This window comes from Schistocerca nitens, chromosome 2 (genome assembly GCF_023898315.1).
Source record: "Schistocerca nitens isolate TAMUIC-IGC-003100 chromosome 2, iqSchNite1.1, whole genome shotgun sequence".
NCBI lineage: Eukaryota > Metazoa > Arthropoda > Insecta > Orthoptera > Acrididae > Schistocerca > Schistocerca nitens.
In genome coordinates this window covers 697,541,915-697,569,446 of record NC_064615.1, presented here as the reverse complement: position 1 = coordinate 697,569,446, position 27,532 = coordinate 697,541,915, and positions in this window count along the sequence as shown.

Sequence of the window (27,532 nt, the reverse complement as noted above, 5' to 3'; positions counted from 1 at the left end):
CAACAGTACTACCAAAGCAGAGTTACGAAACACAGCCTTCCGAAATTCCTTCACCAAAGGAGACAAAGTAAATATTCCAGAATTCAAATCAAGAATGGGTGCCAACATGAGTAACATAGAAGCAGATAACCTCGGAGTAGTGAAGCAACTTAAATCACTAAATACCAGTAAATATTGTGGTCCAGACTGTATATCAATTAGGTTCCTTTCAGAGTGTGCTGATGCAATAGTTCTATACTTATCAGTCGTATACAACTTCACTCGACGAAAGATCAGTACCCAAAGAATGGAAAGTTGTACATGTCACACCAATATTCAAAAAAGGTAGTAGGACTAATCCACTAAATTACAGGACCATATCATTAACGTCGATATGCAGCAGGATTATGGAACATATATTGTGTTCGAACATTATGAATTACCTCGAAGAAAACGGTCTATTGACACACAGTCAAAACGGATTTAGAAAACATCGTTCTTGTGAAACACAACTATCTCTTTACTCGCACGAAGTGTTGAGTGCTGTTGACAAGAGATGTCAAGTGGATTCCGCGTTTCTGGATTTCCGGAAGGCTTTTGACACTGTACAAGCGGCTTGTATTGAAATTGAGCGCTTATGGAATATCGTCTCAGTTATGTGACTGGATTCGAGATTTGCTGTCAGAGAGGTCACAGTTCGTAGTAACTGACGGAAAGTCGTCGAGTAAAACAGAAGTGGTTTCTGGCGTTTCCCAAGGTAGGGCTATAGGCCCTCTGCTGTTCCTTGTCTATATAGACGATTTGGGAGACAATCTGAGTAGCCGTCTTAGGTTGATTGCAGATGACGCTGTCGTTTATCGACTAATGAAGTCATTAGAAGAACAAAACAGATTGCAAAACGATTTAGAAAAGGTATCTGTATGGTGCGAAAATTAGCAATTGACCCTAAATAACGAAAAGTCTGAGGTCAACCAAATGAGTGCTACAAGGAATCCACTTAACTTCGGTTACACGATAAAGCAGTCAAATCTGAAAGCCGTAAATTCAACTACACTCCTGGAAATGGAAAAAAGAACACATTGACACCGGTGTGTCAGACCCACCATACTTGCTCCGGACACTGCGAGAGGGCTGTACAAGCAATGATCACACGCACGGCACAGCGGACACACCAGGAACCGCGGTGTTGGCCGTCGAATGGCGCTAGCTGCGCAGCATTTGTGCACCGCCGCCGTCAGTGTCAGCCAGTTTGCCGTGGCATACGGAGCTCCATCGCAGTCTTTAACACTGGTAGCATGCCGCGACAGCGTGGACGTGAACCGTATGTGCAGTTGACGGACTTTGAGCGAGGGCGTATAGTGGGCATGCGGGAGGCCGGGTGGACGTACCGCCGAATTGCTCAACACGTGGGGCGTGAGGTCTCCACAGTACATCGATGTTGTCGCCAGTGGTCGGCGGAAGGTGCACGTGCCCGTCGACCTGGGACCGGACCGCAGCGACGCACGGATGCACGCCAAGACCGTAGGATCCTACGCAGTGCCGTAGGGGACCGCACCGCCACTTCCCAGCAAATTAGGGACACTGTTGCTCCTGGGGTATCGGCGAGGACCATTCGCAACCGTCTCCATGAAGCTGGGCTACGGTCCCGCACACCGTTAGGCCGTCTTTCGCTCACGCCCCAACACCGTGCAGCCCGCCTCCAGTGGTGTCGCGACAGGCGTGAATGGAGGGACGAATGGAGACGTGTCGTCTTCAGCGTTGAGAGTAGCTTCTGCCTTGGTGCCAATGATGGTCGTATGCGTGTTTGGCGCCGTGCAGGTGAGCGCCACAATCAGGACTGCATACGACCGAGGCACACAGGGCCAACACCCGGCATCATGGTGTGGGGAGCGATCTCCTACACTGGCCGTACACCACTGGTGATCGTCGAGGGGACACTGAATAGTGTACGGTACATCCAAACCGTCATCGAACCCATCGTTCTACCATTCCTAGACCGGCAAGGGAACTTGCTGTTCCAACAGGACAATGCACGTCCGCATGTATCCCGTGCCACCCAACGTGCGCTAGAAGGTGTAAGTCAACTAACCTGGCCAGCAAGATCTCCGGATCTGTCCCCCATTGAGCATGTTTGGGACTGGATGAAGCGTCGTCTCACGCGGTCTGCACGTCCAGCACGAACGCTGGTCCAACTGAGGCGCGAGGTGGAAATGGCATGGCAAGCCGTTCCACAGGACTACATCCAGCATCTCTACGATCGTCTCCATGGGAGAATAGCAGCCTGCATTGCTGCGAAAGGTGGATATACACCGTACTAGTGCCGACATTGTGCATGCTCTGTTGCCTGTTCAAAATGGATCAAATGGCTCTGAGCACTATGGGACTTAACATCTATGGTCATCAGTCCCCTAGAACTTAGAACTACTTAAACTTAACTAACCTAAGGACAGCACACAACACCCAGCCATCACGAGGCAGAGAAAATCCCTGACCCCGCCGGGAATCGAACCCGGGAACCCGGGCGTGGGAAGCGAGAACGCTACCGCACGACCACGAGATGCGGGCTCTGTTGCCTGTGTCTATGTGCCTGTGGTTCTGTCAGTGTGATCATGTGATATATCTGACCGCAGGAATGTGTCAATAAAGTTTCCCCTTCCTGGGACAATGAATTCACGGTGTTCTTATTTCAATTTCCAGGAGTGTATATAACTAGAAATTACAGTTACAGAAAACTTAAACGGGAAAGAATACATAGAAAACGTTGTGTGGAAGGCAAACCAAAGACTGCGTTTTATTGGCAGAACACTCAGAAAATGTGACAAATCCACTAAAGAGACTGCGTACACTTCACTCGTCCGTCCTCTTTTGGAGAACTGCTGCGCGGTGTGGGATCCTTACCAGATACAATTATCGGAGTACTTCGAGAAGGTTCAGACAATAGCAACATGTTTTGTTTTAAGCCGGTCTGAGTGGCCGTGCGGTTTTAGGCGCCGAACCGAGCGACCGCTACGGTCGCAGGTTCGAATCCTGCCTCGGGCATGGATGTGTGTGATGTCCTTAGTATAGTTAGGTTTAATTCTAAGTTCTAGGCGACTGATGACCTCAGAAGTTAAGTCGCATAGTGCTCAGAGCCATTTGAACCATTTTTGTTTTATCGCGAAATAGGGAGAGGGCCACAAGGATACGATACAGGATTTGGGGTGGACATCATTAAAACAAAAGCGTTTTGTTTGCGGCGGAATCTTCTCACGAAATTTCAGTTATCAACTTCCTCCTCTGAATGCGGAAATATTTTGCTGACGCCTACCGGCATAGAGAGGAAAGATCATCGTAATAAAATATGGGAAAACAGACCTCGCACGGAAAGATACAGGTGTTCATTTTTTCTGCGTGCTGTTCGACAATGAAATAATAGCGAAATATTGTGAAGGCGGTCGCTCGGTTCGGCGCCTAAAACCGCACGGCCACTCAGACCGGCTTAAAACAAAACATGTTGCTATTGTCTGAACCTTCTCGAAGTACTCCGATAATTGTATCTGGTAAGGATCCCACACCGCGCAGCAGTTCTCCAAAAGAGGACGGACGAGTGAAGTGTACGCAGTCTCTTTAGTGGATTTGTCACATTTTCTGAGTGTTCTGCCAATAAAACGCAGTCTTTGGTTTGCCTTCCACACAACGTTTTCTATGTATTCTTTCCCGTTTAAGTTTTCTGTAACTGTAATTTCTAGTTATATACACTCCTGGAAATTGAAATAAGAACACCGTGAATTCATTGTCCCAGGAAGGGGAAACTTTATTGACACATTCCTGGGGTCAGATACATCACATGATCACACTGACAGAACCACAGGCACATAGACACAGGCAACAGAGCATGCACAATGTCGGCACTAGTACAGTGTATATCCACCTTTCGCAGCAATGCAGGCTGCTATTCTCCCATGGAGACGATCGTAGAGATGCTGGATGTAGTCCTGTGGAACGGCTTGCCATGCCATTTCCACCTGGCGCCTCAGTTGGACCAGCGTTCGTGCTGGACGTGCAGACCGCGTGAGACGACGCTTCATCCAGTCCCAAACATGCTCAATGGGGGACAGATCCGGAGATCTTGCTGGCCAGGGTAGTTGACTTACACCTTCTAGAGCACGTTGGGTGGCACGGGATACATGCGGACGTGCATTGTCCTGTTGGAACAGCAAGTTCCCTTGCCGGTCTAGGAATGGTAGAACGATGGGTTCGATGACGGTTTGGATGTACCGTGCACTATTCAGTGTCCCCTCGACGATCACCAGTGGTGTACGGCCAGTGTAGGAGATCGCTCCCCACACCATGATGCCGGGTGTTGGCCCTGTGTGCCTCGGTCGTATGCAGTCCTGATCGTGGCGCTCACCTGCACGGCGCCAAACACGCATACGACCATCATTGGCACCAAGGCAGAAGCGACTCTCATCGCTGAAGACGACACGTCTCCATTCGTCCCTCCATTCACGCCTGTCGCGACACCACTGGAGGCGGGCTGCACGATGTTGGGGCGTGAGCGGAAGACGGCCTAATGGTGTGCGGGACCGTAGCCCAGCTTCATGGAGACGGTTGCGAATGGTCCTCGCCGATACCCCAGGAGCAACAGTGTCCCTAATTTGCTGGGAAGTGGCGGTGCGGTCCCCTACGGCACTGCGTAGGATCCTACGGTCTTGGCGTGCATCCGTGCGTCGCTGCGGTCCGGTCCCAGGTCGACGGGCACGTGCACCTTCCGCCGACCACTGGCGACAACATCGATGTACTGTGGAGACCTCACGCCCCACGTGTTGAGCAATTCGGCGGTACGTCCACCCGGCCTCCCGCATGCCCACTATACGCCTTCGCTTAAAGTCCGTCAACTGCACATACGGTTCACGTCCACGCTGTCGCGGCATGCTACCAGTGTTAAAGACTGCGATGCAGCTCCGTATGCCACGGCAAACTGGATGACACTGACGGCGGCGGTGCACAAATACTGCGCAGCTAGCGCCATTCGACGGCCAACACAGCGGTTCCAGGTGTGTCCGCTGTGCCGTGCGTGTGATCATTGCTTGTACAGCCCTCTCGCAGTGTCCGGAGCAAGTATGGTGGGTCTGACACACCGGTGTCAATGTGTTCTTTTTTCCATTTCCAGGAGTGTAGTTGCTGACATCATGCCTTTCAGAATTCTGCAATTTAATAAAGATTTCGATACTCGTCTTCCTGTGGCGCACAAGTGGAGCTGCTGGACGAGTCACTCTGGGATGCAAAACCCGGCGTCCATGTGAGGCGAGAAGAGAAGCGGGCAGGGAGGGAGGGCATAAGGGGGAGGGAGTGAGGGGGAGGAGACGAGCTTCCTGCAGCGGGCAACTGCATCCTGTGAAAGTTTTCTGATACCCCCAGCTGCGGCTGCTTAGCTCGGTACTTATCTCACTGAGCCTACCGACGCGGTCTGCTTAGGGCAGCTAATTAAAAACCATATTGATCAACATACTCGCTTATCTCTTCGAGAGTTACCAAAAGAACTTTTATGGAAAGGGGGACTGTTGTGACACGGGGCACTAAGTAGCACTTTGTACACCAGCACATTCTCGCCACTCATTCACTTTCGAGCCAGTATCACTCTTTCCTGATGCTACCATGGAATATGATCGCGCATTGTACGTGTATACCTCACAAATGACAATATGTGGTAGTGAGTAAATATAGAACTAACTTCATTCCCAATCCTCGCTCTTCCGTTTGTGGCTGTGCCGGAGAAAGTAGAGCTTATATAGCCGTATGAATCCCAGTTTCCATTCCTTCACCTTAAAAGCCATTGCGTGAGATGTATGGGGACGTAAAGCATTTCTTAAAACAATATGAAGCGTCTGCTGTCGGAGCTTTCCATAATTACTGTACATACTCCAAAGCGCTTTTCTTGGTGTAAGCTTTTCACTACAGAGTGATTTTGGCTTCTTGAGTATCAAAACTGGCAAGATGTGTAACTGCTTAGTGACGGCGTCCACAGCTTGGTAACGTGCTGACGATAATGAAAGAGGGTAGAGAGAATCAAATAGCATGGCATTTGGCTTCTCGGTCAAGGCGACTGTTCGACTTAATGTTCCTAAAGAACGAAACGAATCATCACTTGTGTCACTTCCTCCTTCCCCCTCCCACTTCCGGAGGGGTATGGAACTTCACTCGTGATGTCTGATGAACAGAAACTTTATGCTGTCTACACTCCTTCCGCTTCCAGCCAAATAACGGAAATGAAAATTTGGATTTTAACTTGCCGCGTCTATATCGAGAGAGCTGTAGCAGCCCAAGATTTGTGTAGTTCTTCTACGAATCTCCTCTGTTTTTCCTCTTCGTTGTAGTTATTCACCCTCCAAGACTGACGTGCAACCCTCACAACTCAGAGTAGGCGACTTTCTTCCTAGGCAAGGTTCACTTACTTACGTCTCTCCAGTGAATGTGTCTCCTGTGTGTCTTCCCAGTTACATCTACAACCGTTCCATGTTAAACAGCTCCAGGTAGATTCCAATAAGTATTTCATTGTGGTGTCAGATTTCACTAATTACGCAGATTATACATTTCCTTTAGTTGCTTGCATTGATGGCCAGCTTCCTGCAAAAAATTCGCTTTTGTCTGCAAGCACTCGAAAACAATTTGTTACTGATATTAACTCTCGGTATACAACTCCGTTGGCCATAAACGACTGGATAGGTTGCGCAAGTCACGTCAATTAATCCAAAACTTGCTTGATTCCTGGAAACTGTAGACCCGTGTGCACTTTAATACGGAGAGTATTCCATCAAGAAACTGCTTTATGTAGCTCTTTGTTACAGCATACGCAGCTCCAAGTGTATAATTTATTTTTGAAAAGAGTACCGAAGCCAAAACTGTTCATCGGACACTCGAGCATACGGTGCACCATCGATCATACATCTGCAAATCACCTGCCACCGTCGAATATATCAGGACGCGAAACTGTCATATATTCATAACATTCTAGCAGTAAATAACAGCTGTCAAAGCAGAGACTGTTACGCATATTTCGACACTCACTATCATGTGTTTGCCCTGTTCGAGCAATATTTTTTTTATTATTACTCGCATTGTATTAAACACTCATCACACTCCAAGAAAAGGGTAAATAAAGCAGCTGATGGAGAAAATATTTCGTATACTCAGTTCTGTTCACCTGGGAACCCAATATCTCAACGTAATAAAGGTTAAAAAAAGAAAAAGAAGTAAAACGACAAGATGAAGTTGATAAAGCCGCTTTCCAATAGCAGAATTTTGTGCCTCCCTGCACTATGCACTCATCAGATGCTTATAACATTGCGTGCATTGTTCTATGCCGTTTACACAAAGTATCGCTCACAGTAAGAAGTCCAAAAACGTAAAGTAAAAGCTATTGTGACCAGACGAAACTATTTTCGTCCGACCAGAATTGTGGATTCTTTGATTTCTCGGTGAATTGTCACATCAAACTAGAACCCATGAAATATTTGTTCACTTTATGACATAAATGAATAAAACGTTTATTTAACTTGGACGCACTTCTTTGTCACAGAAGTACTCGACAATTAACAAGTGTAATTGATGACAGAATGAAGGCTTTCACTACCAGGTGACATTTTTGCTGGTAATCCTTTCGGGACATAAGGTCGTTGTTCACTAAACTCTTCTGCTGCTAACGTTTCGTCCAGATCTGTGCCAGACGTTGAGTCTTGAGTTGGCAAGAATCAACCGAGGAGCAATGTCTCTGAGGATGTCCAGCACACTTCTGGACGAAACGTTAGGAACAGAAGAGTTTTGTGCACCACGACCTCATACCTCAAACGGTTTACTGGCAGCAACTGCGACTATGTAAGCATCACTTGATGTACTAAGTAAGAAATTGTTCTCTTGAACTACAATATTCGACATTTACAAAAGTACCATGATGATGACTGTTGTAGCTGAGGCCACGAACTGGATAGAGCTCTTCCAGTCTTGGCTCTATCTTGACCTCAGTACGAGGGTGCTGCAGTGCTGAGACTGAGGGTGTGGTCTTCTGGAGCGCCTCTCATACATCGGTGCAGACAGTAGCGAGACATCGCTAAGATCTGTGGTATCAATGTGTATTGCTTATCTTAGTGTGATTCCGCGATTTCTGGACAATAACACAAACAGCTTCTGTATAAATTACCTGACGTTAATGGTTGAGAAACTAAAATGCAGGTGTGTTTGAGGCAATTAATTCCTTCAAATTCTAGTTCATGCATTATCAATCACGACGACACATTCCCTATAGTAATTTATTTATAGTGATCCTCAATTTTTTCAGTTAAATTTGTATAGAGCGCCTTACGAGTTTAAGTGTAATATTTGTATTAATGACTGAGGACAGTATACTGACGAATATTACATCAGTATTTACTTAATTTTCATACTAATAGTTATAGCTATTAGGAGTAGTATGTTTCTAGTTTGCTTTTGCCTGCAAGTACATGTGGGAAGGCCAAGATATTGTTGTAGATTCTCCCCTGGGCAGCAGGTCAAGTGCTGAAGTGTCGACAGTTGGACGCAAAACTGGAAGTCTATACTGACAGGCGTAGTCCACTTAGTAGTGCAGATTCGAGTGTGCAGAAAATATCAGGTTGTAAATTATATTACATGCTTGCAGGAAGACTGTTACACGTATAGAGAAAACAACTGACACATTGAAGTGGATACATGTTAAGGTACCAAAGATGGCAATAACTGCACTTAAATCCCTAAAAGTCTGTGTATCGTAGCAGGCTTAGACAACAGTTCAGTAGGTTTGAAGGAGGTCGAGAGGATGCTACAATGTATAAGGAACTTGCATCAGTTCTAGTAAAACACTTCAATACAGAATACTTAACTTGGAAAGCATCCATGTCCATATGACGGACTATGTAATTTCATAAAATCGCAGCACACAATGATAACAGTCAAATGCCACTCTATCTTTAACTACGAAATTTGGTAGACCTGCATAACATAAGTCACTCCTGGATTTGAACTACGATGAGGCTGCTCTCATTGTGAACTATGAAAGAGCGGGTAGTGCGACGCTGCGCTCTGACGAATGTAGACTTCCAGCAGCGGCGGCGTACGGAACCTCTTCCGGGCATGTCTTCCTCGAAGTCTCTGGTTCATGGTTGCGTCTGCCAGCGCGTGTCATTAGCTTGTGGTTCTGTCGTGAGGTACCAGCTTTACTATGGGATGTCATTCTTCAGACAACAGCACATAAATCATTAGACTTGTCTGCAGGCGGGATGATATTCACATTCAAATCTTAATACTGGTGATTCAGTGCTTTTGTCAGATCAGTCCGCGAAAACTAAAGGACAGTTTCTTCAGAACCTGTCACTCTACTGGGTTACCATACCCTATTACAACGGATTTTGTGTTTCGTCTGTTTTGACAGCGACACTGGTAAGCCATTAAACTATAAAATTTCTGTTAACCGTCCGGCTGCCTAACTGAGCGATAACGTATTTGCCCACCCTGCTGCGGGTCCGGGTTCCATTCCCGGCCGGGATGAGGGTTTTGTCCGCCTGTGGACTGGGTGTTGTGCTGTCATCATTATCTCATCGCCAACGCGCAAGCTGCCCAAGATGGCGTCACCTGAAATAAGACTTGCACCCGACGGCCGAACTTCTTCGGACGGGGCCTCCCAGCTAACAATGCCACACGATCATTCCAGTTCTCTTATCCTTTTCGTGCCACTTACTCATTCGAAAATAAAATCTGTTATAGCAGTTTCATCTTACATGCGTCTGTTTTCCGTCGTGCATTTCTTCATGGGTCCGGTGAAAAAAATGGCACTAATAAAGATGTAATATTTCACTTAACTCCTGCTGGAGACATACAAGAGAAAGAAAGCTTTCAGCAGGACAACATGTCTCAGCGAAACCAAAGAAATGGATTCTGTATGATCACTTTGCTTTCGTGGGTACATTTCACTAAGATAGGCAATGGATTAACTTGCGGATTTTAAAAATACTGCTTTCATCTACTAGCAATTTTCGCTTCTTTGTCTTCGAGAATAATACATTTGGCCTGCTACAATGCTTGCACAAAATTTAAGGAGAGGTCTAAACTTCGTTCAATCCGCATGAATACTCATGTGTTCATGAAGTAATAGCACTTCAGCCAGGTTTTGATATAATGTTATTAATCATCTTAATTACGGTTTTTCACTTCACATTTAACTACTCTTGCTTTAATACGTTTATAGATGGTATGTATTTCCGGTTTGTAAACAGAGAAAACAAAATTCAGCTTTTCTGACTAAAATGTTTTCTTTCTCGGAAACTTTAGTGCTACAACTATTAAATTTTCACTGCTGTTTTATGACAGCATAAAATCATAAAAATTGCAATACAACCTGGAAAAAATGTTCCTACTCAATTGGCCACCTCTCAAACAAACATTTATAGCTATTCCTTCTGCACATCCGCCACAAGACGCAGGCAGCAACTGCCAGTCAGAATTCATTAGATTGTTGCCACCTGGGAGCTATCACGGAACGAAACTGCCTAATTTTGCCTCAGAATTTATAGCGGAAAAACGTTTGTTTAAGAGGCAACCAAGCGAGCGGGAACTTTTTTCTCTCACCTTGTGTTATGACTTATGATTTGTATGCCGTAAAAAGGAGCATTTAAAATTTCCGGCGTGCAGGACTGGCAATTTTATAGAAAGAAACAGTTCTGGACAGAAAGACCGGAATTTCAACCGTCTTTACAATAAGGGAAAATCCTTAAATCTACAGAAGTATTAGAGCCAGAGCAGTGAAATTTTAACATTAAACTCGCAATTTAGATGTCTAATAACATCATGTAAAACACTGACTCAAATGTTGTAACTTTAAAGACACATGCGGATTCAACTAAATTTATATTTGTCCCTAAACTTTCTGCAAACACTGCATTTATACATTTGGCGAACTGTAACAAGAAATATTTTGATGTAGATTCGTCTGCAGTACTCGACTCTCACACGGAAGAAAAAAATCGACGGTGTTGCTTCAGACATTGTGCCTCATTCAATAGAGAATATCAAAGTTGAATCTATATCACTTTATCAGAAAGTGCCCCAGGTAAGAGGGAGATCCAAGCTCCCTCAAATGCTTCATAGAAACGTGTAACTTCCGTGCAGATAAACGAACGTGCTGATCGTAGCGGTACAAATTTACGTAAGAGGCGGCAGATGAGTGTTGTGAACGAAATGTCTCTTCTGCTCGAAGAAAAGACAGATGGAAAGCGAGAGAGCACCCGCAAATTCGTCGCTTCTACATCTACACCTACATCTAAGTGGATACTCTGCAAATCACATTTAAGTGCCTGGCAGAGGGGATTAAAAGTAAAGTACCTAGAGGCACCTACGAACGAAGATAATGTTTTTTTTGTTCGAGTCATCAGTCCTCTGACTGGCTTTAAGCTGCCCAGCACGAATTCCTCTTCTGTGCCAACCTCTTCATCTATGAGTAGCACTTGCAACCTTCGTCCTCAATTATTTGCTGGGTGTACACCAATCCCTGTCTCTCCCAAATTTTTACTCTCTGCCGCTCCCTCTAGTACCATGGAAGCTATTCCCTGATGTCCTACGGTACTGTCCCTTCCAGATATTCCTTGCCTTACCGATTCTGCGAAGATCCTCCTCATTCGTTATCTTATCAGTCCACCTAATTTTCAACATGGTTCTGTTGCAACACATCTAAGATGGTTCGACTCTCTTCTTTTCCGGTTTTCCCACCGTCCAAGTTTCAGTACCATACAACGTTGTTCTCCAAACGTACATTCTCAGAAATTTATTCCGTAAATTAAGGCCTATGTTTGATACTAGTAGAGATCTCTTGGCCAGGAGTACCCTTTTTGCCAGAGCTAGTCTGTTTTTTATGTACCCCTTCCTCCATCCACCATATGTTATTTTGCTGCCAAGGGAGTAGAATTTCTTAACTTAATCAACTTCGATATCACCAACCCCGATGTTTAGTCCCTCACTGTTCTCATATCTGTTACTTCCCATTACTTTCGTCTTTCTTCGATTTACTCTCCGTCCATATTCTGTACTCATTAGACTGTACATACCATTCAGCAGATCCTATAATTCTTCTTTTCTTTCCCTGAGGATAGCAATGTCATCATGAATCTTAAAACTGATATCCTTTCACCTTGAATTTGAATTCCACTCTTGACCCTTCCTTTTATTTCCATCATCGCTTCTTCGACATATAGATTGAACAACTGAGGAGAAAGACTGCATCACTGCCATACATCCTTTTTAATCCGAGCACTTTGTACTTGGTCTTCCACTCATATTATTCCCTCTAGGTTCTTGTACGTATTGTACATTACCCATCTTTCCCTATAGCTTACTGCTATTTTCCTCAGAACTTAAAACATCTTGCACCATTTTACATTATCGAAGGCGTTTCAAAGTCGACAAATCCTATAAACGTGTCTTCATTTTTATTTACTCTTGCTTCTATTAACAACTACAATGTCGGACTTGTCTTTCTGGTGCCTTACCTATCCTAAAGCCAAACGGATCGTCATCTAACACATCCTCATTTCTCTTTTCTGTGCATTACTCTTGTCAGAATGTTGAATGTGTGAGCTGTTAAGCTGATTGAGCGATAAATCTCGCACTTACCGGCTCTTTAACTCTTCGGAATCGTGTGTATGATATTTCTCCGAAAGTCAGATGAGACTCAAACATTCTGTACACTAGTGTGGACAGTCGTTTTGTAGCCATTTTCCACACTGATTTTAGAAATTGTGGTGGAATGTTATCTACCTCTTATGCCTTAACTCTTGGATCCGTTATCTCTCCTATATCGACTCCTTTTTCTTCTGTCACGTCTTCAGAAATGTCTTCCCTTTCATAGAGGCTTTCAGTATATTCTTTCCATCCATCTGCTCTCTCCTCTCCATGTAACAGTGCAATTACCATTACGCGCTTATCTTACCGCCCTCGCTTTTAGTTTCAGGTTGTTTTGATTTCGAATATTCTGTGTTTGTTCTTCCGACAATCATTTCGTTTTCGATTTCTTCCCATTTTTCATGCAGCTATTTCGCCTTAGCTTCCCTGCACTTCCTATTTTTTAGATTTCTAAGTGACTTGTATTTCTGTATTAAAGAAAGGGATATGAAAGAAAGGGATTAATGACTGAATTTTAGATGTTCTGTGTGGAAGATATTTTTAGGTAATTTGAGCACCAGAGCCACAACCAAACCACTTTTTCATCTTCATTAGAGTAGGTCATTTAGAAGCGATCCTCAAGTAATGGAAGCTTTACTACTAAGATTCATGGATTTGTTTAGTGCCTGCAGTTTGTCGTCAGTGACACTTGCTACGCAAGTATCATATACCCATAGGTAACAATATTCCAGTCTGTAGGAAGCGGTTCCACATTCCATGGAATCTACAACAATTAATGGAGGAATTCATTGACCAGCAATGGCAGAAGGAATAATAGAACATTGTGACACTTCCACGGGGAAGGGAGGCGGAGTGGAAAGCAAGTGCCATCGTCATCCCTAGAAAAATTATAGGATAGTTCTAAGAGATTCAAATTCTGTGCATCTTGAAAAATTGATCAGGTGGTACTAAGAGGTACAGAATCTGTTGAAAATGCAAAAACTATCGCTGGAACATATCACATCACCAATATTAGCGAGACAAAGGTCAGTTTAGACCAATGCAGGTATTATTCAATGATGGACCTAAGAAGCTAATACCTTCAGCCTGAATTAGTCCCAGAAGATAGACCAGAAACGGGCAATCATCAGTATCGTAGAACGCAATTTGGTCTTAACAATGCGTCAGTGGCGTTTCAGAGATTATTGGATAGAGTACGTCATGGGATATAGCCTAAGAAATGTATGGTGCACGTAGACAATATCTCAGTATTTTCATAGGGAGTAAGAGGTGAAACAGGAATTATTCAGCAGACTAGTAACAGCACATCTGACACTCTGAATGAATGTGTAGCACTTTGCACTAGCAGAAGTTAACTACCTTGGACATGTAACTATTGGAGAAGGTGCGGAAAGTAATTTATTAATATTAGCAACAACACTACAAAAGACAAAGAAGTTACAATTATTCATCAGCTTATGAAATTATTATCATAAATTTATCAAGAAATTTGCTGAAATCACAGAACCACTGAATCGCTTCATAAAGGAAAGCATAAAATCTGAAAAGTCGACAGAGTGTCAAACAGCATTTGAAACTCGGAAAAACAGCATTGATATCAGATCCAGTAATCATATTTCCTGATTTCGAAAAAGAGTTCATCTTTCCATGGTATGCCAGCATTAGTGCAATTAGTTGTATTTTGAGTCAAATATGTATGGTTATGCATCCAAACAACCAAACAGGGTGGAGCAGAACTACGACATTCCTGAAAAGGAGCTCTTAGTAATTATTGAAGGGATCACCTATTTTCACCGCTATTTGTATGGTCAAAAGTTTAAGGTGGCAACTACTAAAATGGTTGTCTGGATTGAAAGATCATTCTGGCAGACTGATGAGATGGGCACTGAAATTTAGTGCATTTGATTATTTTGCCAAGATGCATATAATTGCAGATACTTTAAGTAGAAAAGATGCATTGCTATAGACACTAGACATAAGTGTGACTGAATAACAAATCTTCTGATGTAGAGTGTCAATCATTCAGATCACAGCCACAATTTTTGACACATGATGGCTTACTCTGCAGGCCACACATGTTATTTCCGGCAGGGTTCCAAAATGAAGTTTTTCAACAAGCACTAGGTCACATGTTAACATGTCATGGCAGTCGTCGAATGATGAATAGATAAGCAGCAGAAAAATTCTGGTGCAGAACTAGCACACGTGATGTGGAACAATATGTGAATGAGTTTGTACCTTTTGTGCAGAGGGCTGTCCTTAATCATCAGAAAATTCTGTAATGAAGATTACTGGAGGCCTGTAAAACTTTTGAAGTGGTCGGGTTGGATAGATTAGGACTATTTAACTGGACACAGAAGGAAGCAATTATATACTAACGATAGTAGACTATTTTTACAGTACATAGCAATGGCAGCAGTTCTGGAGCAACAAATTAACAATATAGCGTAAGCTATGGTAAATAGTTGGGTTCTTAAGTCTGTTGTACCAGATAACAAAATTACATATGTTGTTGTTGTTGTAGTGGTCTTCAGTCCAGAGACTGGTTTGATGCAGCTCTCCATGCTACTCTATCTTGTGCAAGCTTCCTCACCTCCGAGTAACTACTGCAACCTACATCCTTCTAAAGCTGCTTAGTGTAATCATCCCTTAGTCTCCCTCTACTATTTTTACCCTCCATGCTTCAGAAAGTATTCTACCAACCGATCCTTTCCATTAATCAAGTTGTGCCACAAGTTCCTCTTCTCACCGATTCTATTCAGTACCTCATTAGTTACGTGATTTACCCACCTAATGTTCAGCATTTTTCTGTATTAGCACATTTCGAAAGCTTCTATTCTCTCTTAGTCTAAGCTATTTATCGTCTTTCACTTCCATACATGGCTACAATCCATACAAATACTTTCACAAAACACACTCAAATCTATATTCGATGTTAACTAATTACTCTTCTTCAGAAACGCTTCCTTTGCCATTGCCAGTATACATTTTATATCCTCTACTTCGACTATCATCAGTTATTTTTCTCCCAAATAGCAAAACTCATCTACTACTTTAAGTGTTTCATCTCCTAATGTAATGTCCTAAGCATAACCTGATTTAATTCGACTACATTCCATTATCTTCGTCTTGCTTCTGTCCATTCCGTTCAACTGCTGTTTCAGGTCCTATGCTGTGGAATTACAATGTCATCGGCAGACCTGAAATTTTTATTTCTTCACCGTAGGTTTTAATTCCTACTCAAAATTTTTCTTTTGTTTCCTTTACTGCATGCCTAATGTACAAATTAACATCGGGGATACGCTGCAAACCTGTCTCACTCCCTTTTCAACCACTGCTTCCCTTTCGTGCGCCTCGACTCTAATAACTGCTATCTGATTTCTGAACTAATTTTAAATAACCTTTCACTCCCTGTATTTGACGCATTCTACACGCCAACGTGGATAGTCGTTTTGTTGCCACTTCCGCAGAAGATTTTAGAAACTCAGATGGAATGTTATCCAGCCCTACCAAAAATGGTTCAAATGGCTCTGAGCACTATGGGACTTAACATCTGAGGTCATCAGTCCCCTAGAACTTAGAACTACTTAAACCTAACTAACCTAAGGACATCACACACATCCATGCCCGAGGCAGGATTCGAACCTGCGACCGTAGAGGTCTCGCGCTTCCAGACTGAAGCGCCTAGAACCGCTAGGCCACAACGGCCGGCCCAGCCCTACCGCCTCATTTAATCTTGAGTCCTCCAAAACTCTTAAATTCGTAATTACTGGATCCCTTATTTCATCTAAATCGACTCCTGTTTCTTCTTCTATCACATGAGACAAATCTTTCCCCTCATAGAGGTCTTCAATGTACCCTTTAGACCTATCCGGCCTGTCCTCTGCATTTAACAGTGGAATACGAACAATGATATTAATCCACATGATTCCGAAGACTGCAAGAACTGACAAGTGCGAGAGTTGCCGCACAATCAGCTTAACAGCTCAGGCATCCATGTTGCTGTAAAGAATAATACAGAGAAGAATGGAAAAGAAAATTGAGGATTTGTTTGATGATGATCAGTTTGGCTTTAGGAACGTTAAAGGCACCAGAGAGGCACTTCTGACATTGCCTTTGATAATGGAACCAAACTACAGAAAAAGCAAGACACGGTCATAGGATATGTCGACCTGGAAAAAGCCTTCAGCAATGGCAAATGGTGCATATTGTTTGAAATTCTGAGAAAATTAGGGGTAACGTATAGGGGAAAACGGGTAACATACAATATGTAGAAGAGCCAATAGGGAATAATAAGAGTGCTCGACCAAGAACGAAGCGCTCGGATTAAAAAGGGTGTAAGACAGGGATGTAATCTTTCGCCTGTACTGTTCAATCTGTACAACGAAGAATCAATGATGAAAACATGATGGGTACCCTCGCGTTGCCTGCGACCTGCGACGCTATCTGCAACTGTCGCTGCCACTGCAAAGCCTCTGCGCGGCGTCCAGCGACCCCGCGCTGCCCGCCATAGCTGCCGGCTGCTCCTGCGCCGCCGTCCGCACTCGCGCGCTTCGGTCAGCCGCCCCTGGCCGCTTTCCGGGATGTCCTGTTCGACTCCGGGAGCCGTCCGTCCGCAGCTGCGGAGGCTGCACAGCGCCTGGCCGCCTTCCGTGATGTCCTCCTTGCCCCCAGACACCGTCTGTTGCTGCGCTGGTTCCATCCTCTTCTTGTTTCTTCAGGCAACTTCTCCCTTTCTCGAAAGCGAGAGAGGAATCTTCTTTCTTTTCTGTACTGAGTCTTCGTTCTGCCACTGGCCTACATACTGGTTATTCAGGTAATGCAAAAGGGGTTCTCAAAGCCGTTCCGCCGAGCTGAGCAGGTTCGATATTCCTAAGAGAGGTGACTTATTCCGAAACTCGTGGCGTGAAAATTGCACACTAATGCATGACCAATCCCACACATCTGGCTACTCTCACATCCAATAAGCGGTCTAGGTGCTCAGTGACAATGAAGACTGGAGAACGTCCGTGCAGTCAGCTAAGTGGAGTTGGTTAATTGGAAGTTTGAAAGAGTTATGGAACTCTGTCGGGAAATAATCGAACGAAGACAAGACTTGAATAATTTGAATCTGTAAGGGTGTGCGGGTTTGTACCTAGCCGTACAGTACGTAACTCGCCAGCCGACCTACCTTGTAATGCTGACAATTTGCTTGGTCAGTAGACGTGCGTCCGGCCGCAGTGCGCCACAGCGAAGTAAGCAGTTGGCCGCCGTCGGCAGCGCGCCGATATAACCAGCGCGGCCTCGGGCGCGAATACGTCTCTTTTCTTAGCTCACCATGGAGCCTTTCGATAGGACCGTAATTCGCCTTTATTAGGATGTCAGACACAGTGATTATGGGTGCGCGTAGCGTGCATGTTTTAGAATCAGCCTTTTGTTAATAAACTGTTTAAACTTACTTCTCCGTGCTCACGTATTCCTGTACCTCAAGGACCCACTGCTCACAAATCTTGACATATTTTGTATAATTATCATCCGGGGGTAACAACACAAACAACCTCCTTATAAATCATTAATTGCTCGTCTGAGCAAGCATTGGATAATGAAAGTGCAGTACTCCTGATGGCAAAATGCCATGGAGGGAGGAACGAGGCTAAGTATGAGCGCGAGCAGAGCCAGAACGAATACTACAAGTCCAGGACCTGGGCCTGACGTGAACAGACGTCCCTCCCGGACCGCTGTCTGCTCTGAACTTTCCCGCATGCTGCTGACCACATATAGTCACCGTCAACTCACTTCCGTGCCTCGCGTCTCTCCACGTGACTCAATTAACATTTGCAGCCAACGCCCTAACCAATGCTTTTCCTGTGGCGACTCCTTTGTACTCTGAGTACTTTTTTAGAAAACATTACTTCTGGCTGCTGTTCTTCTGCCCTTCAGGTCGCATTTTTTTTAAAAACTTTCAGTTTACTAATGTCACCTTTTATACATTAACACATTGCTAAACAACACTGAGTTGAGACCTATTATACGCATTAGACGAACTTATAGCATCGAAAACCGGAAGAAATACCGTGGAGAAAGTGTTCCGGCATATGCAGCAATATAGTGGTAAACAACGATATAACACCACTATCAGTGTTGACATGTTTCTGCCAACAGTTTCGAACTCTATCTTTAAAAGTAAAAATGTCCATCCCCTTGAGTTTTCAGTGCATGTCTGAATGGTGTAGATAAATGAACAGAATGTATATAATCTGAAAAATTGAATACCTGTAATAGTATAAGGACTCAACAGGGACAACATAGAATTAAGAAGCAAAACATTAAAACGAAAACAATTTGTAAAGTGGATAATGATCCATGTAACATGTATGTAATAACACTGTTTCAGAGGCGAACTGAGAAAAGTTAGAGGTAAATTTTCTAAACCGAAGGAGAATGTTGGGCCACAGAAAAATATACTGGGAAAACGTAAAAATGTTTTAAAGTTTTCTACAGCCAGCACCGAACCACAGCAAAGCATGTCCGAGTTACAGTCTCAAGACCGGAATGACAAAGAGGCAGGAGAGCTGATACTGCAATATCGTGGGACACAACAGAGGCCACTGCCACACATCGCTTCTGCAAGATGACCTAACTGTGGAAAGAACATAAGGTAATTTTGATGGCGCTGCAAGGTACCATAAATATCAGCAGGCTGAAAAGCATTCCTGTGTAAGACTTACGTGTATAAATCTTACACAAGAACGTATTTCAGACTGGTGATATTGCGGAAAAGCACCTAGCTGAAGAGCTGAGAGCTACAGCTGGAACACAGAGGTCCGGTGAAGACCGCTGACGAACCTAGAAAATGAGGCCACGTAAGTCATCCTTGCCAAGACCTACCGTCATTACCTCCGACAGGCAACTAAAGATACTGGGGCACTTGAGCCCCTCTACCTTCCAGATGCAGCGAGTCCGCATCGAAGCAGGACCTATGGTGTGTTCAGGTGACTACTACGTTTCAAACTGCAGACGGACTGGTCTGCCGGCGTCAGCTGCCAGCCTCTAGTCTGCTGATGTGAAGACTTGGAACCTTCTACCACCGGTTCACTGGGAATGAACTGATTTCTGGCACACTAGCACACAGTCACTGAAGTAAGGAGACGCACTAAGAGCTGTTGCTCCCGACTCGCGTCTGTGGGCTGACGCTGCCGTCCACGCCCTTCCTCTGACAAAGAGGTCACGCCGTAACTCTGCACGACTATCGCCGTCCCGTGCAGAGCTGCTGGTTACTGTCTGGGGCACCCCCTGCGAGGTTCAAAAGCGTCGTCGAGCTGTTCGGTGTCGTACGCTTCACGAGCAACGTCTGCAACCAGCTAGGCGGGCCACCCTGCACGGCGCGGTTCTGCTGAGTGACCTCCCGTGACTTCACCAACGGCCTGGAAAAACTGCTCAGCTGCGCCCTGGTGGGTTCCACTCTGCGTGGTGCGTCCGCAGCCCTCCTCACCGCTGTCGATGAGAAGACAATTCAGTTGTAAGTTGAAGCTAATAAACCTGAAGTTCACCAGTGCTGTCTCATTGGCGCTCACGGCGCTCGGACAGAAACTCGTATTGTAACTGCAACAATACCTTCCTGTCAACAGAACATTAAATTTCAAATTTTCTTAGAGACAAAAAAAGATTTCGGCAACAGTGTTGCAATTATTCTCAATTTTTACCGAATACACCTTGTAAAGATACAACCAGAGCCGAATGTAAAGACAGCTGTGGTACAAACACTAAACTTTTGGTCAGCACTTTCAAGAAAAAGCCACAGGTGAGGCCGCAAAAAATGTAGCTTACACGAAGGTGTGAGAAAAAACGGAATAGAATAGAATTGCAGCGTTTGGGATGTGAAGCTACGAAAGAATGTTGAAAATTAGGTTGACTGATAAGGTAAGGAATGAAATTCCCTGGAGAATCGGCGAGGAAAGGAATATATGGGAAACACTGGTAACAAGAAGGGACAGGATGATAGGACATCTGTTAAGGCGTCACAGACTAACTTCCATGCTAGTAGAGAGAGCTGTAGAGCGTAAGAAATGTAGAAGAAAACGTAGGTTGGTGATGTAAAATGCGAAAGAAGGAATTAATCTGGGTATGTAAACATCGTACAATGAAGTAAGCAAAACTATGCTGTTGTGATTGTTCGCTGATTCAGACACTGTTATAGTAAATGACACAGGTATTTAACCACAGGCCGGCCAGTGTGGCCGAGCGGTTCTAGGCGCTACAGTCTGGAACCACGCGACCGCTACGGTCGCAGGTTCGAATCCTGCCTCGGGCATGGATTTGTGTGGTGTCCTTAGGTTAGGTTTAAGTAGTTCTAAGTTCTAGGGGACTGATGACTTCAGATATTAAGTCCCATAGTGCTCAGAGCCATTTGAACCATTTAACCACAAATAAGTAAATAATCTTTAAGCACGTACAGACCACTGGTATTCTGTGTTCAGAGTTCTGCTACAGCTCGCCGGGTGCATATGCACTTCAACAGTTCAATTTAAACTTTACTCTTCCGACATCAACAGTCTAGACTCTCGCGTTAAGCAGTATTCCATACAGATGATGAATTCTTTGTGTCCCTTTTGATGTTTTTCGTGCATCAAGCCACCAATCTGTCTAATAAATGCCACTACTCGCCTGTGGTGCAATAGTTAAATTCCTTAACTGCCTCTGTCCCCCTCTTCGTCTCATGTTACATTGATACTAATTTCTCTGACCGTAGTACTTAAATTACAAAATTACTTCAATCACAAAATTTACGCACATATAAAATTCTCATATTTCAGATTACATAGATGTTGGTAATAAAAGTAAATAGACAAATCAACGTAAAGGGAAAATTTCTGTCTCAATTCACTTAAGCCAGGTTTCCGGTGGCATGAATTACTTACACGTGCATTCCCCCCCTCAACTACACTTACCTGCAAGTCAGTGTTTTCACAGAAGATGGAAGCGCTGCTTACACGACTTTCAAGATGGCAGTAAGTGTAATTATTCGTACGAAAGTTGTACAGCTTTAAGCTGAAGAGATTAAAGTGACATTCAAGAAGGTAAAACAGGCATAAAAATGTTGAGTATGAAAATAGCCATCTTGTAGGGATTGTTGAGACATCCAGTACGTACCTCTACCACAACATGTAATCCAATTGTTCATATTTTGCTTCTGAAGATGTATTTTTATAAACGTTGAAACCATGGTAAACGGGTTTTAATAAATCTTCCAATTCGCATCTGATTGGCTTTTTACTATTTGTACAAGAAAATTTCATACTACAGTCGCTGCTCCAACCATCTGCAAAATTTTTACACCTAATACGCTAATAAGCCGAGGGCGACATTTCATTCGAAAATTACTGTCGAATCTATAAAACCAATTTAGAAATACTTTTGAGTCATATTTCGACTCTATTCAAAAGTCTAATACACGTATGCGAGATGCCTTGCCAGCTCGCATTAAATCGCAAGTAACACTGCAATAATCTGGCAGTTGGAGACATTGTAATTTACGTACTGCATTCCTAAGAGCACTATTTCAAAATGTTTGTGTGGTGTACAATACAGTGCAAAAAAGGTTTATGTTATCTGCAGTACACTGAAGGCATATCAGAAGGTTAAGTTTTCGTCTCAACAGGTGAGCTTTGTTTCTATTTTTAGAGTTAGTCGAAGTCACGATAACTCGCTGTTGTTACAAATTACGTTTGTTTTACCATTACAGTACTTAATTTTGTACAGTACCCAGAACTTGTACTACCGTGCCGAACAGTCATTACTTAATGGCAGCAATAATTTGAACACTTTTATAATTTTACATAGGACTTTAATGAGGGTCAAGAGTACCTTTAAATCACTAAAGCTACAAATAAATTTCCATTTCATCCTCATACTTGTTATCAGTATAAAAAATACAATTACAATGTTGAATCTTCCGCAGGAGTATTATGAAAGCCAGCGAGCTCACACCCTTATCTAGGATACTTTTAATGTGTTTCACCACTTCAGACGATGGTGTGTTACTCTGTTACAAATAAGCCATTAAAGGGATTTTCTGAGTACCAGAATTACATTCCTGTAGCACTTACGAACGTTTTGCCACTTTACAGATTATTTACTTAGTTGAAGACTAAGCCCATTATTACAACATGGCGCTAATTTTTCACGCAAACAAGCAAAGATTCCAGCCATAGTAGAATTACAGGGTATCCACATATTGCCAGTTGTTGAAGTTCGTAAGCGATGGTGGGTAACGGGACATCGCGCAAGTAAGATAAATGCCTCTTAACTTTCTTAACTTACACGTAAGTTGGCATGTCATTGTGCAAGTAGGGTGTATCCAGATGTAGTTGAGATAGGCGAGTAGTGGTGGAGGAAAACACGCGTAAGTAATTCATAGACACGGAAACTCGGTTTTAAGGGAGTTAGAACGGGAAAAATCTTTTCTTCACATTTTCGGATTTTTATCTCATTATAAAATTTGCAATTTTCCGAATAAAATTATATATATATATATATATATATATATATATATATATATATATATATATATATAAAACTTATAAACTCACATGGAAGTATTTTTTAAAAATATTATCTACACAGGCTGTAAATGTTAAATTTTTACATGAGTTACTTCGTGATCTAATAAAATCGGTAATTTTTTGTATAGAAGGCTGTGGATTGCTGTGTTATACAGGTCATATCCAGATGAGGATGGGCGCCAAATTGAGGAAGTTGAAAGGAAGTACGAGAGACAAGAAACTTTCTGATAGTAAACCCATAAGAGGCAGGCTGACAGACATAATGATTGATGAATTATGGGATGGCCATTAGAAATAATACTGAGGATTTGTTGAAAATGAAGCAGGCAGTATGGGCTACCTTATTCCACAGACTGTCAACTGATGAAAAATCAATACTCCACCTTTGCCCTCCTGGACCTGATTCATGGTGCAATTACGGCATTGCCCAGTAAACAAACAGTTTACACCGCCATAAACATTCCATCCCAGCAGTAGTCATGAATGCTACTAAACCTATTTACAGAGACCTGGCAGATCCTGAATTACTGAGGAAGTGTCTGCATGGTCGGACTCAAAATCCCAATGAGTCGTTCAGTAATCTGATATGGAATCGCTTGCCAAAAAATATTTTTGTTGGAATGAAAACACTAAAGTGGGGGTTCAGTGATGCTGTTCTTGCTTTTAATGATGGCAAAATTGATAGGGTGAAAGTGCTACAGCATATGGGAATTAACCCTGGAGCAAACCGCATCAGAGAACTTCAACGGATAGACAAGGTTCGCATTGATAAAGCAGAGTATGCAGCACAGTTGGCCAATAAGGAATCCAGAAAGGAGAAAAGAAGAAAATATTTGGAAAAAGATCAAGAGGATGATACACAGTACAGTGCAAGATGTTTCTGAGCGACTAAAAATAAAAAATTAAGCATATATTAAATGAGTTTTGAAACTTTAGCAGCAGTTCCTGAAAATTTAAATTTTCTGTTGCATTTTCCCCTAAATCTCAGAAACCACTTCGAGTAAAAAAGTGGTTCAAATGTCGCTGAGCACTATGGGACTTAACTTCTGAGGTCATCAGTCCCATAGAACTTAGAACTACTTAAACCTAACTAACCTAAGGACAGCACACACATCCATGCCAAAGGGGATTCGAACCTGCGACCGTAGCGGTCGCGCGGTTCCAGACTGAGGCGCCTAGAACCGCTCGGCCACACCGGCCGGCTCCACTTCGAGTAGAGTATTCAAGTTTTCAGGGAGTAATAACGTACATATCCTGAGTCTACTAAACTAATAGAAGAACATGTTATTTACAATAAAAATTATTTAGGATAACGTTCAAAAAAGTACACAAAATTTTAACCGTGTGATTAAAAGACTGTATTTCCGAAATCGGTGGCTGAAATGCAATTATTGTAGTTCGGTAGACTCAGAACATTCAGTTTAATGTCCTGTAAAAGTTTCATGTCAATAGCTACAGTGGTTCCTGAAATACAGGGAAGCCAAGTCACGGAATTTAACATTGTTGAGATAGGTTGTTCCAACTCCCCTTTGAGTCGTGAAGAGTGTTCGATGTAGCACCGTGCTGTTTGCCCCTGCAGCCACCGCGTGCGCCCTGGCGCTGGTGTCGCGGCCGTCATCAGTCAGGCACGTGCTGGCTCCCCCCGGCTGCTGCGCGTCACACACAGCCTGCGTCTGCGACCCCGGCGGCCGCCTCGGTGACAGATGTGGCAGCTTCATCACGAGCTGCCTCAGCAGTCTTCAAAAATCCTTCTTTTTTAAATTTAATATCGTCGCTCACAGGATTCACTATCGACGTATCGAGACAAATGTGTGCGTCTTTTGACAGCTAAAGTGGCTTTCTTGAAAAGCCCGCCTTCATCACGCATGCTTCATCTTCACTTCTGTACCAAGATAATCTATACAGTCCCATTCCATTCTTCTTGGATTGACGTAATTCTGCATCTCGAACAATTTATTTAACAGCTGAAGACATTACTTCGGCTCAATCACACGGTCATCTGCAGCAGTTAATCGAAAAGTGGAAAAGATTCTAAAACTGCCATACTGACGTAGCTTATTTAATCAGTTTGAAAACGTCATGTTCGAAGAAGTAAATATCGCTGTCTACCGGATCTTCCTTCGTCGTCGTCGTTGTTGTTGCCGTGAGGCGCCGTTATACCAAGTGGAAAGGCGCGTCGATCTTAGAGCATGAGATATTCTGATAGCTGCAGTAGTTAGGATCTACGAACTACTCCTTCTTGACCAGGCCCCCAATACTTAACTCGTAACGAGATCCCTTCGAAGCAAATTGTCAAAGGTCGTCTATAAAGGCTTCGTACAACGAGAAGAAATGTTACAGTTTATGGAATACTAACAGATACGAACAAACTGTCTTGTTTCTTCTGTATTATTTAACGTAACTGTGTTCACAGTTTTATTTCGCATTCACCACTCATTCACACTCTGATGTGGAGTACATGCGAGCGCCTGAACCCTAACTCACAAGTTGCATCTAAACGCTTTGATGAACAGTTTTCGTTGCTTGACACCAGTAGTCAATGATAATGATACAGTTTTTCTGCTTTTCATAAATTGAAGCCCGCTCTCTTCGATATAATTAAAAAAAATACGGTCTCAATACCGCGTCCCTCGTGAGATGCGAATAGACTTATCCCGGAATTGATCGCCCTGCAGGTGTACTCAGTTTAATGGCCACACTTCGCTATTCGCGATTTCGTGTAACTAAATGTCCTTTTTTTACTCTGATTGTATACCGTAGTTATTTAAAAGTCGCCCGTATATTTTTTCACTACGCACAATTAGCACATTTTTACTTGTTTATTTCTAAGAGTAAACGAAAAAAATGACGCCGTATCATCGGCTTCGTCGATATAAAGCAAAACGCCTCAATATGCCCAATTTTACCTCTTCTTATGGGATCGGCTACCTTACGTATTAACGTACTACATATTATTTCCAATAACACTAAACAGGTATCGCCGTTATATTTTAATTGTATTCAAAAGCATGTTATTATTATGACCGACTAAATCGTAGCAAATCGCGCGGCGTGCGTTTTTAACGATAGCTTTACAATCGCCCAGCCTTTATTCATGCAATATTATATCGACCTCTCTACCGAAACCAATAGAGGCTAATACTCTATTCAAGTCCCGTTACATCTATCTTGACTCTTATTGTTACAGCTGGGGGCATACAAAATTTTTAGTATCTAGAAGTGGTTGTACCTATGCGCACAACATTGGTTTGCCGGCAGATTACATTGATTCCTAATAGATAATCATACTTCATTAGGATATGCAAAATACACTGAAGTGATAAAAGACATGGGATAGCTCCTAACATCGTGTAGGACCACCTTTTTGTAATGCAGCAACTCGAGGTGGCGCGGACATAACAAGTCGTTAGAAGTCCCCTGCAGAAATAATGAGCCTTGATGCCTCTATAGCCGTCCATAACTGCAAAAGTGTTGCCGGTGCAGGATTCTCTGCACGAACTGACCTCTCGATTGTGCCCCATAAAATTTTCGATGGGGTTCTTGTCGGGCGATCTGCGTGGTCGAATTATTCTCTCCAATTGTCCAGAATGTTCTTCAAACCAATCGCGGATAATGTGGCCCTGTGACATGACATCGTTGTTAGCGAACATGAAATCCACGAATGACTGCAGATGGTTTCCAAGTAGCCGAATATGATGGTTTCAGTAGGACCAGAGGACCCAGTCCATCCATGTTAACACAGCCCACACCGTTACAGAGCCACCACCAGTTTGCAGAGTACCTTGTTGACAACCTGTGCTCATGGCCACGTGGGATCTGAGCCAAACTCCAGCTGTACCATAAGCTCTTTCCAACTGATATCGGGACTCATCTGACCAGTTCACGAGCCCAGGAGAGGCATGTTAGCCGATGTCGTACTCTTAGCAAAGCTACTCGTTCGTCTGCTGCCATAGCCCATAACACCAAATTTCGCCACACTCTCCTGACGCATACATTCAACGTGCGTCCCACATTTATTTCTGAGGTTATCTCACGCAGTGCTGCTTGTCTGTTAGCTCACAAATCGACGCAAACGTCGCTGTTCTCGGTCGTTATGTGAAGGCCGTCAGCACTTCGTTGTCAGTGGTGAGAGTGCCTGAAATATGCTATTCTTGGCACATTATTGACACTCTGGATCTCGAAATATTGAATACCCTAATGATTTCCGAAAAGGAATGACCCATGCATCTAGTTTCAAATACCATTGCGCGTTAAAAGTGTTTTGGTTGGCAGGAGAGCCAACACCGTGTTACTAGAAGGAGGCCGAAAGGCACGCGTTTTAGCTCACGCAGGCTGGCGTGAGGTCTGGAACA